At 41.6% G+C, this 12,788-nt stretch overlaps 1 protein-coding gene across 1 annotated transcript in view; it reads right to left on the bottom strand.

The window, feature by feature from the left end:
• ITGBL1 (integrin subunit beta like 1) overlaps positions 1–12,788 on the bottom strand; it is a 336,244-nt gene that overhangs the window by 303,820 nt on the left and 19,636 nt on the right. The gene's annotated exons all lie outside the window — the stretch shown is intronic.

Genomic DNA, 12,788 nt, shown 5'->3' on the forward strand with positions numbered 1-12,788 from the left:
TATACGTTCTTTTTCACTGGTCATGGCTCCCTGCACACAGCCGTGCCCATAATCACGGCCCGCAATTGCGGACACGGCAATACAAAGTATGGGAGCACGGCTCGTAAAACACGAAAAAAATGGACATGCTCCATAATTCCCGACACAGTTCTACGGCATGGACACCCATCCGTAGCGATACGGAAAGGTGTCCGCGGTCAATAGAACTGAATGGGACCGTAATTACGGCCTGTAATTATGGCCAAAATTATGGTTGTGTGCATGGGGCCTAACAAAATGGAGGATAAGAATAAATACCAACAAGTCTACATACAGTATATGAGAACGAACATACAAATAACTGACATTACTTTTTTTTAAAAGCCTCCCACTTACAGTGCCATCTAGTGACACTGGACAGACATAACAGTCAATACATTACAGTTTGTCTCATATAAATTAATAAGATCCGTCCACTGATCACTCATGATCATTTTGTTTTTTGGGGGTTTCTTTCTATGAAAAACTGAAAAAAAAAGGATTTGAATCTGACCAGGGGCAAAATTTGCGTGGAGTTTATAACTTTAAAAAATGGAAAAAATATTACTTCAAGTTCACTCCCCGCGTTTCCCCTGCGTTAGTTCGTGCAGTTGATTATTTCCACGTCCAAATCTTGAAGGTGCTTGGAGATACTCCCAAGATAATCCTGAGTCGACAGCAGGTATACAAGGCAATTGAAGTGAACAATAAAGGGTGTATCCAGCACTCAGTATAAAATATTTTGGCTTTATTCGTTCATTTTAAAACAGAAAGATTAAAATAAAAATCCTGGGACCATGCTTACGCGTTTCAGACCACTCAGGTCCTTAGTAATGACTAAGGACCTGAGTGGTCTGAAACGCAAAAGCGTGGTCCCGGGATTTTTATTTTAATCTTTCTGTTTTAAAATGACCGAATAAAGCCGAAATATTTTATACTGAGTGCTGGATACACCATTTATTGTTCACTTCAATTGCTTTATAAGTTTAACCCCTTTACAACGAAGGACGGATATATCCGTCCTGTGCAGGAGTTAGATCCCGCAAAAGGATAGATATATCCGTCCTATGATCGTGTGGGTACTGCCAGTGTACCCACACAATCAGCGACATGAGCACGGCTGTTATACACGACTGGTTCCTGCCATAACTGCCGGAATCAAAGAACGCTCCAATTCTGGAAGTTTAACCGTAATAGCGACAGCGAAATCTAATGTGTTTGAAAGAGAGGGGGAGCTCCCCATGTCACCCCATCGGCGCCCCCGCAAATAAATCGTGGGGCGCCGTTGGGTTTCCATGGCAGCTGGGGGCCTAACAAAGGCCCCCAGGTCTGTCTTCAGCAAATGCCTATTAGGCCATTCCGGAGACATGGCCTAATACACTGGCAATAATGCTTTGGTAGACTAAGTATACCAAAGCATTATATATGCGATCAGCAGTTCGCATAGTGAAGTCCCCTGGTGAGACGAAAAAAAAAAAATGTAAAGCAGTTAAATAAAGTTTGTGAAAAAAAAAATTACAGTCAAAATAAAATAATGCCAAAAACGTTGTTTTATTTAGTAAAAGTGTCAAAACAAATAACACATAAACATATATCGTATCCCAGCTATCGTAACGACTTGAACAATAAAATGAACACGTTAAAAAAGTTACGTCTCTTGGAATGCGGCGATGCAAAAACAAGTAATTTTTTTCTAAAAGGGTTTTTATTGTGCAAACGTAGGAAAACATATAAAACCTTTACATATTTGGTATCCCCGTAATCGTGCCGACCCATAGAATAAAGTTAACATGTTATTTACGCTGCATAGTAAATGGCGTAAATTTATAACGTGAAAATGAATGCTGGAATAGCTGCTTATTTTCAATTCTCTCCTAAAATAAAGTTAGTAAAAGTTAATCAATATATTATAAGCATCTAAAAATGGTACAATTACAAAATACAACTCGTTCCGCAAAAAACAAGCCCTTATACGGCTATGTCGACGGAATAAAAAAAAAGTTACGACTCTTGGAATGCGACCGTGAGAAAACAAAAAATAATCCTTGGTCATTAACGCGCAAAATGGCCCGGTCATTAAGGGCTTAAATGAGATGTTAATTTGCTTTTAAAAAAAGCTGGCACTTGTAAACAAAATTGGACTGGGTCCATTTGGGGACAGGGATTGAAAAGAGTTTGCATGCAGTGCTGCAGAATATGATGGTAATATAGAAGCAATGGAAAATAAATAAATGAATAAACAAACAAGAAAACTTCCATCTGTGGAATACCTTGTCCTAGGCACTCAAGCACCCACTTTTTATTTGACTGCAGAACTGCTTCCATAGGCAATGGCTCAAACATTTTTGGACTGTTGGACATATCCAGTAGGTAGCATCATTGGAGAACCTGCAGTGTCTGTCACATTTATACATTCATATGCACCACCAACACTTCTGGTCAGGAAGTCAGGAATAGATGTTGGCAGGGAAAAAGCACTAGATGGCTTAGTAAATAGAGATTTAATTTTTATGGAGCAATTTTGAAAGAATCATGGGCCTGCTCAATATGCCACTATTATGTATTCTTTTATTATACGAGTGAGGGGCTTAATTGATAATTTAGTTCTTTAATGGAAATATCTTGCCGTCCAACCAGTGGACTGCAGAACACATGTGCCTACTATAGAGATGGGGCCCTGACACATATACCATTGATATATATATATATATATATATATATATATATATATATATATAAATATATATATAAATATATATATAAATATATTTATTTATTAAATGTGTGAACATATATTTGTTTGCATTGTATGCATACATATTAAATAGTACTGCTCTGCATTATATCAAATGATATAATGCTCAAATATCAATGCTATGCACAGTGCAGATAATACTACTGTTAGGATAGCCCATCAATATTAGATCAGTGGGTGTCCAACTCTCGTCACCCTAGCCGATCAACTGTGCTGCAGCGTCTTCATTGTTTAAAAATGTATTCACTGTCAGGTCAACATGGTATGCATGTATACGTTCAAAATTGATAATTATTCACTGCTTGAAGGAACGATTAAAATCTCTTTAATATTCAATTATTAAAAATGTGCCCTATAGTTAAAAGGTCTAATAGCAGGCACAAGCAAATAGATCAAATGAGTATTGACTCCCTATTCCTATTCATTTTGTAAACACCTGTTCCAGTTACATCAAATATTTATCTGATCTATTTGCCACAAATTAAGTATGTGTCCCTACGTGTTTCTGCACCCAAAATATATAGGGGTATTCTTCAGGGTCCTCAGGGGTAACACATTAATTAATTTCTATTGCCGGTCAGCACATTACAGTGCTGTCAGTGTCACGGCAAATAGAAAGAAGTTAAGCTCAAGCACAAACAAAAGTTTCACAACAAATTCATTGTGTGCATAAAACTGGATCCCTCTGCCTTGATGGAAACACTCCACGGCACTACTGTAATGGATTTGCCTGACACAGCTTCTTTGTCGACACCCGTGGTTAATCAGCCTGCATCTGTGCCTAGGTCTGTTAGAGTGACTCGATCTGCTACCACTCAGGCTGGGAGGCTGAGGAGTGGGAGAACCTATCACAGCCTGGGCAGACGGAGCTAGCTCCCGCTCTGTCTATTTATACCTTCATTTCCTGCTCCTCCTTTGCCTGTGGTTATTTCCTGTTTCCTGGCTCTGCTGCTCCTGCTATCATTATTGACCTTGCCTCATTTTGACCCTGGCTTTACTGACTACGCTTCTGCTCTGCGTTTGGTACCTCGTACACTCCTGGTTTGACTCGGCTCGTTCACTACTCCTGTTGCTCACGGTGTTGCCGTGGGCAACTGCCCCATTTCCCTACCTCCCTATCCAACTGCTGGATCCTACCTCCGTTCCTTGCCCCATTTCCCTTAGCTTCTGTGTAATCTTGTCTGTTTGTCTGTCGTACACATATTGAGCGTAGGGACCGTCGCCCAGTTGTACGCCGTCGCCTAGGACGGGCCGTGCAAGTAGGCAGGGACTGAGTGACGGGTAGATTAGGGCTCACCTGTCTGTCTCCCTACCCCGTCATTACATATACCCAAGATGATGGGGAATAGAGTTGTAGAGTGCCTCAACATTAAAGGGGTTGTCCGAGATCCCAACATTTTTTCAAAAACTCTGTCATACATTACCCCTTATACAGACAACCTAAATAAAGCATTATTTTTTAAAAAAATTCTACTTAACACATTTCTTCTTTGAATTCAGCACAGTTTGTTTACATGCAGTTCAGCTCTGGTTTGTTGATCTTTCCTTGTGATGAAACTTTTTTCACGTGCACGCTCATTGCAGGCTGCAATGAGCGTGCACGTACCTTCCAAGAGTTCATGTGAGCTGTCCTTGCTCCTCCCGCTGACCTCCTTCACTGCACTTGTCTTCTTGATGACATTCTTGAAGGATGATGAGCAAATGTTCTCCCCCCATTATGTTTTTCACATTTATGTTTTATTTCTCTTTTCACCTCTTCGTGTCTACCCTAAGGGTATGTTCACACGCACTAATTACGGACATAATTCGGGCGTTTTTGCCCCGAATTACGTCCAAAAATAGCGCCTCAATAGCGTTGACAAACATCTGCCCATTGAAAGCAATGGGCAGACGTTTGTCTGTTCACACGAGGCGTATATTTATGCGCCGCTGTCAAATGACGGTGCGTAAATAGACGCCCGCGTCAAAGAAGTGACCTGTCACTTCTTTGGGCATAATTGGAGCCATTACTCATTGACTCCAATGAATAGCAGCGCCAATTACGCCCCTAATGGACGCGGCGTTCAAGCGCCTGCACATGCCGTTATGGCTGAAATTACGGTGATGTTTTCAGGCTGAAACATCCCCGTAATTTCAGCCGTTACGGACGCCCTCGTGTGAACATACCCTAACCCTTGTCCGCCCTCCTCTATCTCATGTCTCTCTCCACTAAGGCTATGTTCACACAGAGTTTTTTGGCAGGAACAATATCTGCCTCAAAATTCCGTCTTGAAGTTTGCGGCAGATTTACCTCTCCCTGCACGTTGTTTTTTGCGTCGTTTTTCCCGGCGTTTTTTGTGCGCTGTTTGCGTTTTTCTTTGCCGATTTTTTTCGGGGCGTTGTTCGCTTACTTTATCTTGGCGTTTTTTGCTTGTTTGTTTGCGTCTTTTTTTGCGATGTTTTTGAATGTGTTTTCCGTTTCGTTTATCGTATCCTTTTTTTCGCGTCGTTTATCGTTTCTTTTTTTGCGTCGTTGTTGTCGGAAATTTTTTATGCGTTTTTCGTTGCGTCTTTCGTGTGGTTTTCCCCGTTTTTTTTCGCAGCCTTCTTTGCCTCTTTGTTTGCGGCTTTTTTCGCGTCATTTTCCACTCTATTTTTTTCGTCGTTTTGCGTGTCGTTTATCATAGCCTTTTTTTCTACGCTTTTCGCGTATTTTTGGGGGGTTTTTTATTTCTGCGTTTTTCGTTGCGTCTTTCGTGGCGTTTTCCCTGTCGTTTTTCGTGGCGTTCTTTGCCTCTTTGTTTGCTGTTTTTTTCACGTTTTTTTTTTAATGTTTTTCCCCGCGTTTATCGTAGCCTTTTTGGCGTTGTTTTTTTATTGTTTTTTGCGGCGTTGTTTGCGGCTTTTTTTGCGTTCGTCCAGCCCCGTCTTATGCCTCATGCACACTTGCGTGTAAGATTGACGCCCGTGAGAAACGCATATGAAAACAGGCCAATTTAAAATAATGGGTCGCGTGTGCTGTGCGTGGTTTTCACAATCAGCACACGGGCGAGATTCACCCTGTTGAGAATGGGGCCTTAGGCACGATTTACACAAGCGTGAATCACGTCCGTGTGCTGTGCTTTGAAAAAACGCACAACACACGCGACCCATTTATTTCAATGGGGCCGTTGACACATGCGTGACTTTTCACGCAGCGAGAGTCCGCTGCGTGAAACATACTGCATGTCCTCTATTGGTGCGTTATCCTGCACCTACACTCACATTGAAGTCAATGCATGCGTGAAAACCACGCACCGCACACACGTGTTTGGTGCGTGATTTACACAATTTGTTAGATGAAAAAAATGTGCTGGCTTTGTGAGTGCGTGAATAACACATGACAATCGAAAAGCACACTGATGCATAAGGGCGGATTTACACGAGCGTGTGCGTTTTGCGCACGCAAATACAGTGGCGTTTTGCGTGCACAAAATGCACTTGACAGCTCCGTGTCATGTTCATATGGTGCGCAGCTGCGTGCTTTCCGCGCAGCCACCATCATTATGACACTACGTTTGGATGTTTGTAAACAGAAAAGCATGTGGTGCTTTCCTGTTTACATTCATACTTTTTACTGCTGTTGCGCGAATCACGCACGTCCCACGGAAGTGCTTCTGTGTGGTGCGCGTGATTTTTACGCACCCATTGACTTCAATGGGTGCGTGATGCTCGAAAAACGCAGAAATATAGAACATGTCGCGAGTTTTACGCAGCGTACTTACGCTGGGCAAAACTCACGGACAGTCTGCATGCCCCCGTAGACTTGCATAGGTCCGTGCGACCCGCGTGAAAACCACGCGGGTTGCACGGACGTATAGCACGTTCGTGTAAATCCGCCGTAACGCACACACACAGACATGATTGACGCAAGTTTTTCACGCGTGTAAAATACACACGCTCGTGTGCATGAAGCCTTACTAATGGACGCTGTTAGACAGTAATGAACTAGTAATACATTTTAAAATAAATGAGGACATAGAAAAAATATTGTAATGAAATAACACACACAACACTGGTTAACGATTTTATTAAAAATAAAAAAGGGTGTCATTGAAGTAGTCCTTGAACTGTAAAAAACACATAACTAAGAAAAAAAAAGTGATGCTTAGATACACTGCTCATGTGTGATACTGTCTGTTTGACCATGTATCTAAGCCTACCACAAGGTAGCCTTAGATACATTACCCAAGCAGACAGTGTCACACATGGGCCATGTATCTAAGAATACATGTTAGGCTTAGATACAGGGCCCCAAAACACAAATCTTATACAGGAATAAAAAGAATGTCATCTGGGGTCCTGTATCTAAGCATACATTGTGTTAGGCTTAGATACAGGCTCCATGTGTGACAATTTTTTTTAGCCACTGTATCTAAGCCTAACAATGTAGGCTTAGATACAGGACCCCAGAAGATCTTTTACAGTTTAATATTATACGCTCTGCTCCGGGACTCCTGACATCGTAGCAGAGCCTATAATAGCGTAGTGCGGCTCCTCCTTGGGCCTGCTCGGTGCTACGGCGCAACGGTGTCCCGCGGGCCGCAGATAACAGCCTCAAGGGCTGCATGCGACCCGTGTACTGCATCGAGTTGTCTGATCCCCTATCAAAGCCTACTATGTGTAGGCTTTGATAGGGGAAGAACTAAAAGTACAGAGGTCACTGTACCTCTCTAGTCCGCGGGTGCCGTCCCTCTTCACTTTTTTCACTGTGAACACGCATAGGCGCGCTCACAGTGAAAAAAAGCTGCATAGGCTGGGCGGGCACCCGCAGAAACGACACATCTCCAGTGACGTGTCGTGTCCCATCCGAGGTCTCGCTGGGGCGAGACCATGTGATCGGGACACGACACGACAGTGGAGGAGGAAGAAAACGTGACGTCAGAAGACATGTGATCGGCAGAAAAGAGCTGCCAGAACGGAGAACAGAAGCAAGATTGCACAGGTAAGTATATTAGGGAATAGTTAATGTGTGTATTGTGTGTTTAACTTTTAAATAAAAATATATCTCGGACAACCCCTTTAAGACTAGCCAAAAGTACATTGGGTTATATAAGTATACAGTGTCACGGCTGCTTGAGAAGTATTCTGACCATGAAAAAGTTTATATGGTCGTGAGTTACGAAAACAGCGTAGCTTGCTGCTGCCGTAACTGCCATTCACTACTATGGGAGTTACATAAACAGAGTAGCTTAGCGAGCTACGCTGTTTTCGTAACTCATGAGCATATAACCAGGAAGTGGCCGGTAGTCAGCGAGATCAGACAAAGCTAGAACGGGGTTTTGGGGGCCCTGTTCTAGAGATGGATGCGGGTCACAGGGATGGGACCTGCATCTATCTGACATTTATGACATATTCTGTGGGTATGTCATAAATGTCTCTAATAGGAAAACCCATTTAAGGTTACTTCTGTATCTTGTGGTGGGATTCTCTTGTAGTATTTGAAAACATGACCTGTCTTTTAAGATACAGGGGCACATGTCCCTATATTACACTCGACTCATAACCACAATGTTGAGTTGATCCGCAACAACCTCAATTAAACATTAATCAGGGTATTGTCATTAATCGGTGGATTTTTAACAAACAATGGTCTCAGATCAGTATAAGGGCCCTCACCTATCTCTCTTTGACCCTGAGCCCACAATTTGTCCAATACTCCGAAATGGGGCAAATTTTGCCTAGTTCTTGACATTGCCGTCTATCATGGGTTTTAAAAACTTTTTCCGCTTGAGCTTACGTGCGAATAAGTTAAGGTCTTTTACCCAAGAAAATAAATCAAATTTATTGGTGGGGACAAATGATAATCCTTTTTCAACAAATTTGTTTCATAAATTGTTCAAATCCTTGTTGATAGATTAATGATTTGTAAGTCATCCTCCTGATTGGAGACCCCTGATCTTATATGTCCCTTTGGTCTCATAGCAAATACTCCAAGATTGGGTGGCTCTCTGTTTAAAAACCTTCCCTGCTGGGTCCCTTACCTCTGCCTCTTCCCCTCTGTTTTGAGCGTGTTGAATTTCTACCCTGAGATTTTCCACCCCGTCCTTTTCTTAAAGGGATATCTCTAAGTAGTACATGGATTTTATTTGTGTTCGTGCTTGTTACATTTGTAGCGGCTGTGCAAGATATTGTAGCCTTGTTCCTTCAAGTGAATGGCTGTGCTGAAATACCTTGCACAGCCACTACGAATGTAACGGTGTGTGCAAGTACAAACAGAAATAAAATCCATGTACACAATCATGATGCTCCTTCAAACAGCTGATCAGCTGATCAGCGGTGATGCCATGAGTAGGACCTTCACCAATCTAATTTTAACCCCTTTAAACCCTTAAAGTATCCAAAAAATACCGCCCATATAATAGTCTCAGAAATATACAAAGAACAATGTCATGCATATCACATATAATATTGTCATGTAGCTCTTAGATAATACTGCCCTATAGTGACCAAAGAATAACACCAAACTGTGGCCTCCAGTGGCCACATAATACTGCCGTACAGTAACAACTGCACAACATAAAATTTAGTAGATCTATAAATCTTTCTCCTAGGACTTATTCAGCTGTATTATGGCTTCATTTTGTATAGAGACATAGTAAGGCATCTATAGAAGTGCATAGGGCCTTACTGTACCCCTATATTGCGCTGATTTCATACTGATGCATACAGAGAATTTTTTTCTGTTGGCTTCCCTGCAAATCTGACAAAAACAAATTGGGGTATGTTCCATCAGTTGTCATATTACAGACCTATTCTACCCTAGAAGCACTGGATTTCCACAGCGGTATTTACAATGCATGTTCCCTCTGTTTATTTTTTTATCAAAATGTATTTGACAGTTATTAAACTAACTCTTTATTTGCGTGTTTAAGTCTACACTCTTTAACCTCTTCATGCGCTGCACGGCAACTGCACGTCCTGCAGAGGGCTTGCTTCCCGCACCAGGACGTACAGTTGCGTAGCGGTTCCCGGCGCACACTGTCCTAACGGATAGTGTCTGGGAACCGGGAGGTCAGCTGTCCCCGACAGCTGACACTCCAGTCTTGCTGGTCAGCGGACCATTGCCGCTGATTTCAGCAATTAACCCCATAAATGCGGCGACCGATTGCGATCGCCGCATTTAAAGGGTTTGAAGCACATCGGCAGCCCCCACTAAGTGATTGTGGGGGCTGTCGATGCTTGTCGTGGCAATTGGAGGCCAGATAATGACCTCCGGGTTGCCATGTATGGAAGCCTCGGACGGTCCTCCTCGGCTTCCTGTCAGAGTGACAGTTACGTCACAATGACAGTTAGAATACATTGCACTACGTAGGTAGTGTAATGTACTTTAGCAGCGATCAAAGCTGCAAGTCTAAATGTCCCCTAGTGGGACAAGTAAAAAAAGTTAAAAGAAGTAATAAAAATGTTTTAAAAAAGTGTAAGCTATAAGTTATATAAACAAAAAATGCTTTTTTTCCTATAATAAGACTTTCATTATAGGAAAAAAATGAACATGTTAAAAAAAGTACACATATTTGGTATCATCGCGTTCGTAACGACCCAAACTATAAAACTATAATGTTATTTTTCCCGCACGATGAACACCCCAAAAAAATCAATAAAAAACTACACCAGTATTGCTATTTTTTGGTCACCACCCCTCCCAAAATAGAGAATAAAAAGTGATCAAAAAGTCACATGTACCTGAAAATCTTTGTAGCAAGGTTCGGATAGCATGAGGTTAAGGCGTGGGTGCACTTGTAGGGTCCCATCCCGATCCAATGGAGAAAAAGCACTATGCACACCAAAGTGGAAATTGTTTTGCAGATAAATAATTTATTATATTTATAGACAATGGCAGTGCGACGTTTCGGTCAATACCATGACCTTCCTCAGGCACTGAGCCGTGCCGGAAAACTGTATAGACGAGCGCTAGTGGTGCTGATAGCGGCTGGCCTCTGTGTCATGGCGCTGCGGCCAGCCGCTATCAGCACCACTAGCGCTCGTCTATACAGTTTTCCAGCACGGCTCAGTTCCTGAGGAAGGTCATGGTATTGACCGAAACGTCGCACTGTCATTGGCTATAAATATAATAAATTATGTACCCGAAAATAGTACCGATAAAAACTACAACCCGTCCCGCAAAAAACAAGCCCTTACACAGCTTTTTTGACTAAAAAATAAAAAAGTTAAGGCTCTCAGAATATGGTGACACAGAAAATAAATTATTTTATAAATAAGTGATGTTATTGCGCAAACGCTGCAAAACATTAAAAAAAACGATATACATATGGTATCGCCGTTATTGCACCGACCCGCAGAATAAAGTAAAACTGTCATTTATAGCGCACGGTGAACGGCGCAAAAAATAAACTAAAAACCATTGTCAGAATTGCTTGTTTACGGTCACCCGGCTTGCAAAAAAATTGAATAAAAAGTGATCAAAAAAATTGCATGTACCCCAAAATGTAACCAATGAAAAGTACAGATTGTCCCGCAACAAATAAGCCCTCACACAGCTCCGGTGGTGAAAAAATAAAGAAGTTCTGGCTCTCAGAATATGGCGCTGCAAACTGTGCAGAGTGTTCCAAAATCGGATAAGATCGGGCACCATTTATCAGTGCGACACTGGCCACACATCTATGAATTATTATTTATGTACCGCATTATTATACCCTCTTATTATGCCCTGATGTTCTCCGCACATATTACATATGACCCCCCCCCCACATTATAAAATGAAATACCCGTAAAACCCCAAACAGAACTACTACCAAGCAAAATCTGCGCTCCAAAAGCAAAATCTGCGCTCCAAAAGCAAAATGGCGCTCCCTCTCTTCGGAGCCCTGCAGCGTGCCCAAACAGCAGTTTGCGCCCACATATATGGCAGCGCCATACCCGACAGAACCCGCTTAACATTTTAAGAGGGATTTGTCTTCAGTGGCACAAACTGGGTACAACATATTATGCACTAAAATGACATACCAGTGGAAAATTGCAATATTCACACCATCCGTTGTGCATTAACCCCTTTGCGCACTATGACTTAATAGCACGTCATGGTGCGGGGGTTGATGAATAGAGCTGGCTCACGTGCTGAGCCCGCTCCATACGCTGTGGGTGTCAGCAGTGTATTACAGCTGAAACCCAGGACTAACGAACAGGAACAGCGATCGTGCGGTTACAGAAGCCTGTAAAAATGACAATATACTGCAATACATTAGTATTGCAGTATATTGTACCAGCGATCCAATGATCGCTGGTTCAAGTCCCCTAAGGGGACTAATAAAATGTGTAGAAGAATTAAAGTTATTAGTAGTGAGAAAGAAAAAAAAAGTGAAAAAAAAATCTTTTCCCTTTTCCCATTTTTCTTCTAAAGTAATGTAAAAAAAATAAACAAAATAGGTATTGCTACGTCCGTAAAAGGCCGAACTATTACAATATACCATTATTTAACTTGCACGGTGAACACCGTAAAAAACTTAGATCATTTAAACCGCCAAAATCACAGTTTTTTTTGTCACCTTAGATCTCAAAATAAAGTAATACAACTTTTTGATCACTTTTTATGTACCAAAAAATGGTACCAATGAAAACTACAGCTCGTCCCGCAAAAATTAAGACCTCCCACTGCTCAACCAACTGAAAAAAATAAAGTTCCGCCTCTCAGAATGTGGTGAAACAAAGCAATTTTTATTTTAACAAATAGATTTTTCTTTGTAAAAGTAGTATAATATTAAAAAAACTATATAAATTTGGTATCACTGTAATTGCATTGAGCCGCAAAATAAAGTAAAGTTTTCGTTTTTACCACACGTCGAAAGCGGTAAAAACGAAAACCCCAAAAAATGGAATCAGATTTTTTTCCTATATCAGCCCACAAAGAATTTTATTTCAGTTTCCCACTACATTTTATGGCACTTTAAATGGTGTCAATAGAAACTACAATTCCTCCCGCAAGAAATAAGCCCTCACACCACTCTACTGACGGAAAAAAATAAAAGTTATGGCTCTT

The sequence above is a fragment of the Rhinoderma darwinii genome, chromosome 2 (assembly GCF_050947455.1).
Source record: "Rhinoderma darwinii isolate aRhiDar2 chromosome 2, aRhiDar2.hap1, whole genome shotgun sequence".
NCBI classification, from domain to species: domain Eukaryota; kingdom Metazoa; phylum Chordata; class Amphibia; order Anura; family Rhinodermatidae; genus Rhinoderma; species Rhinoderma darwinii.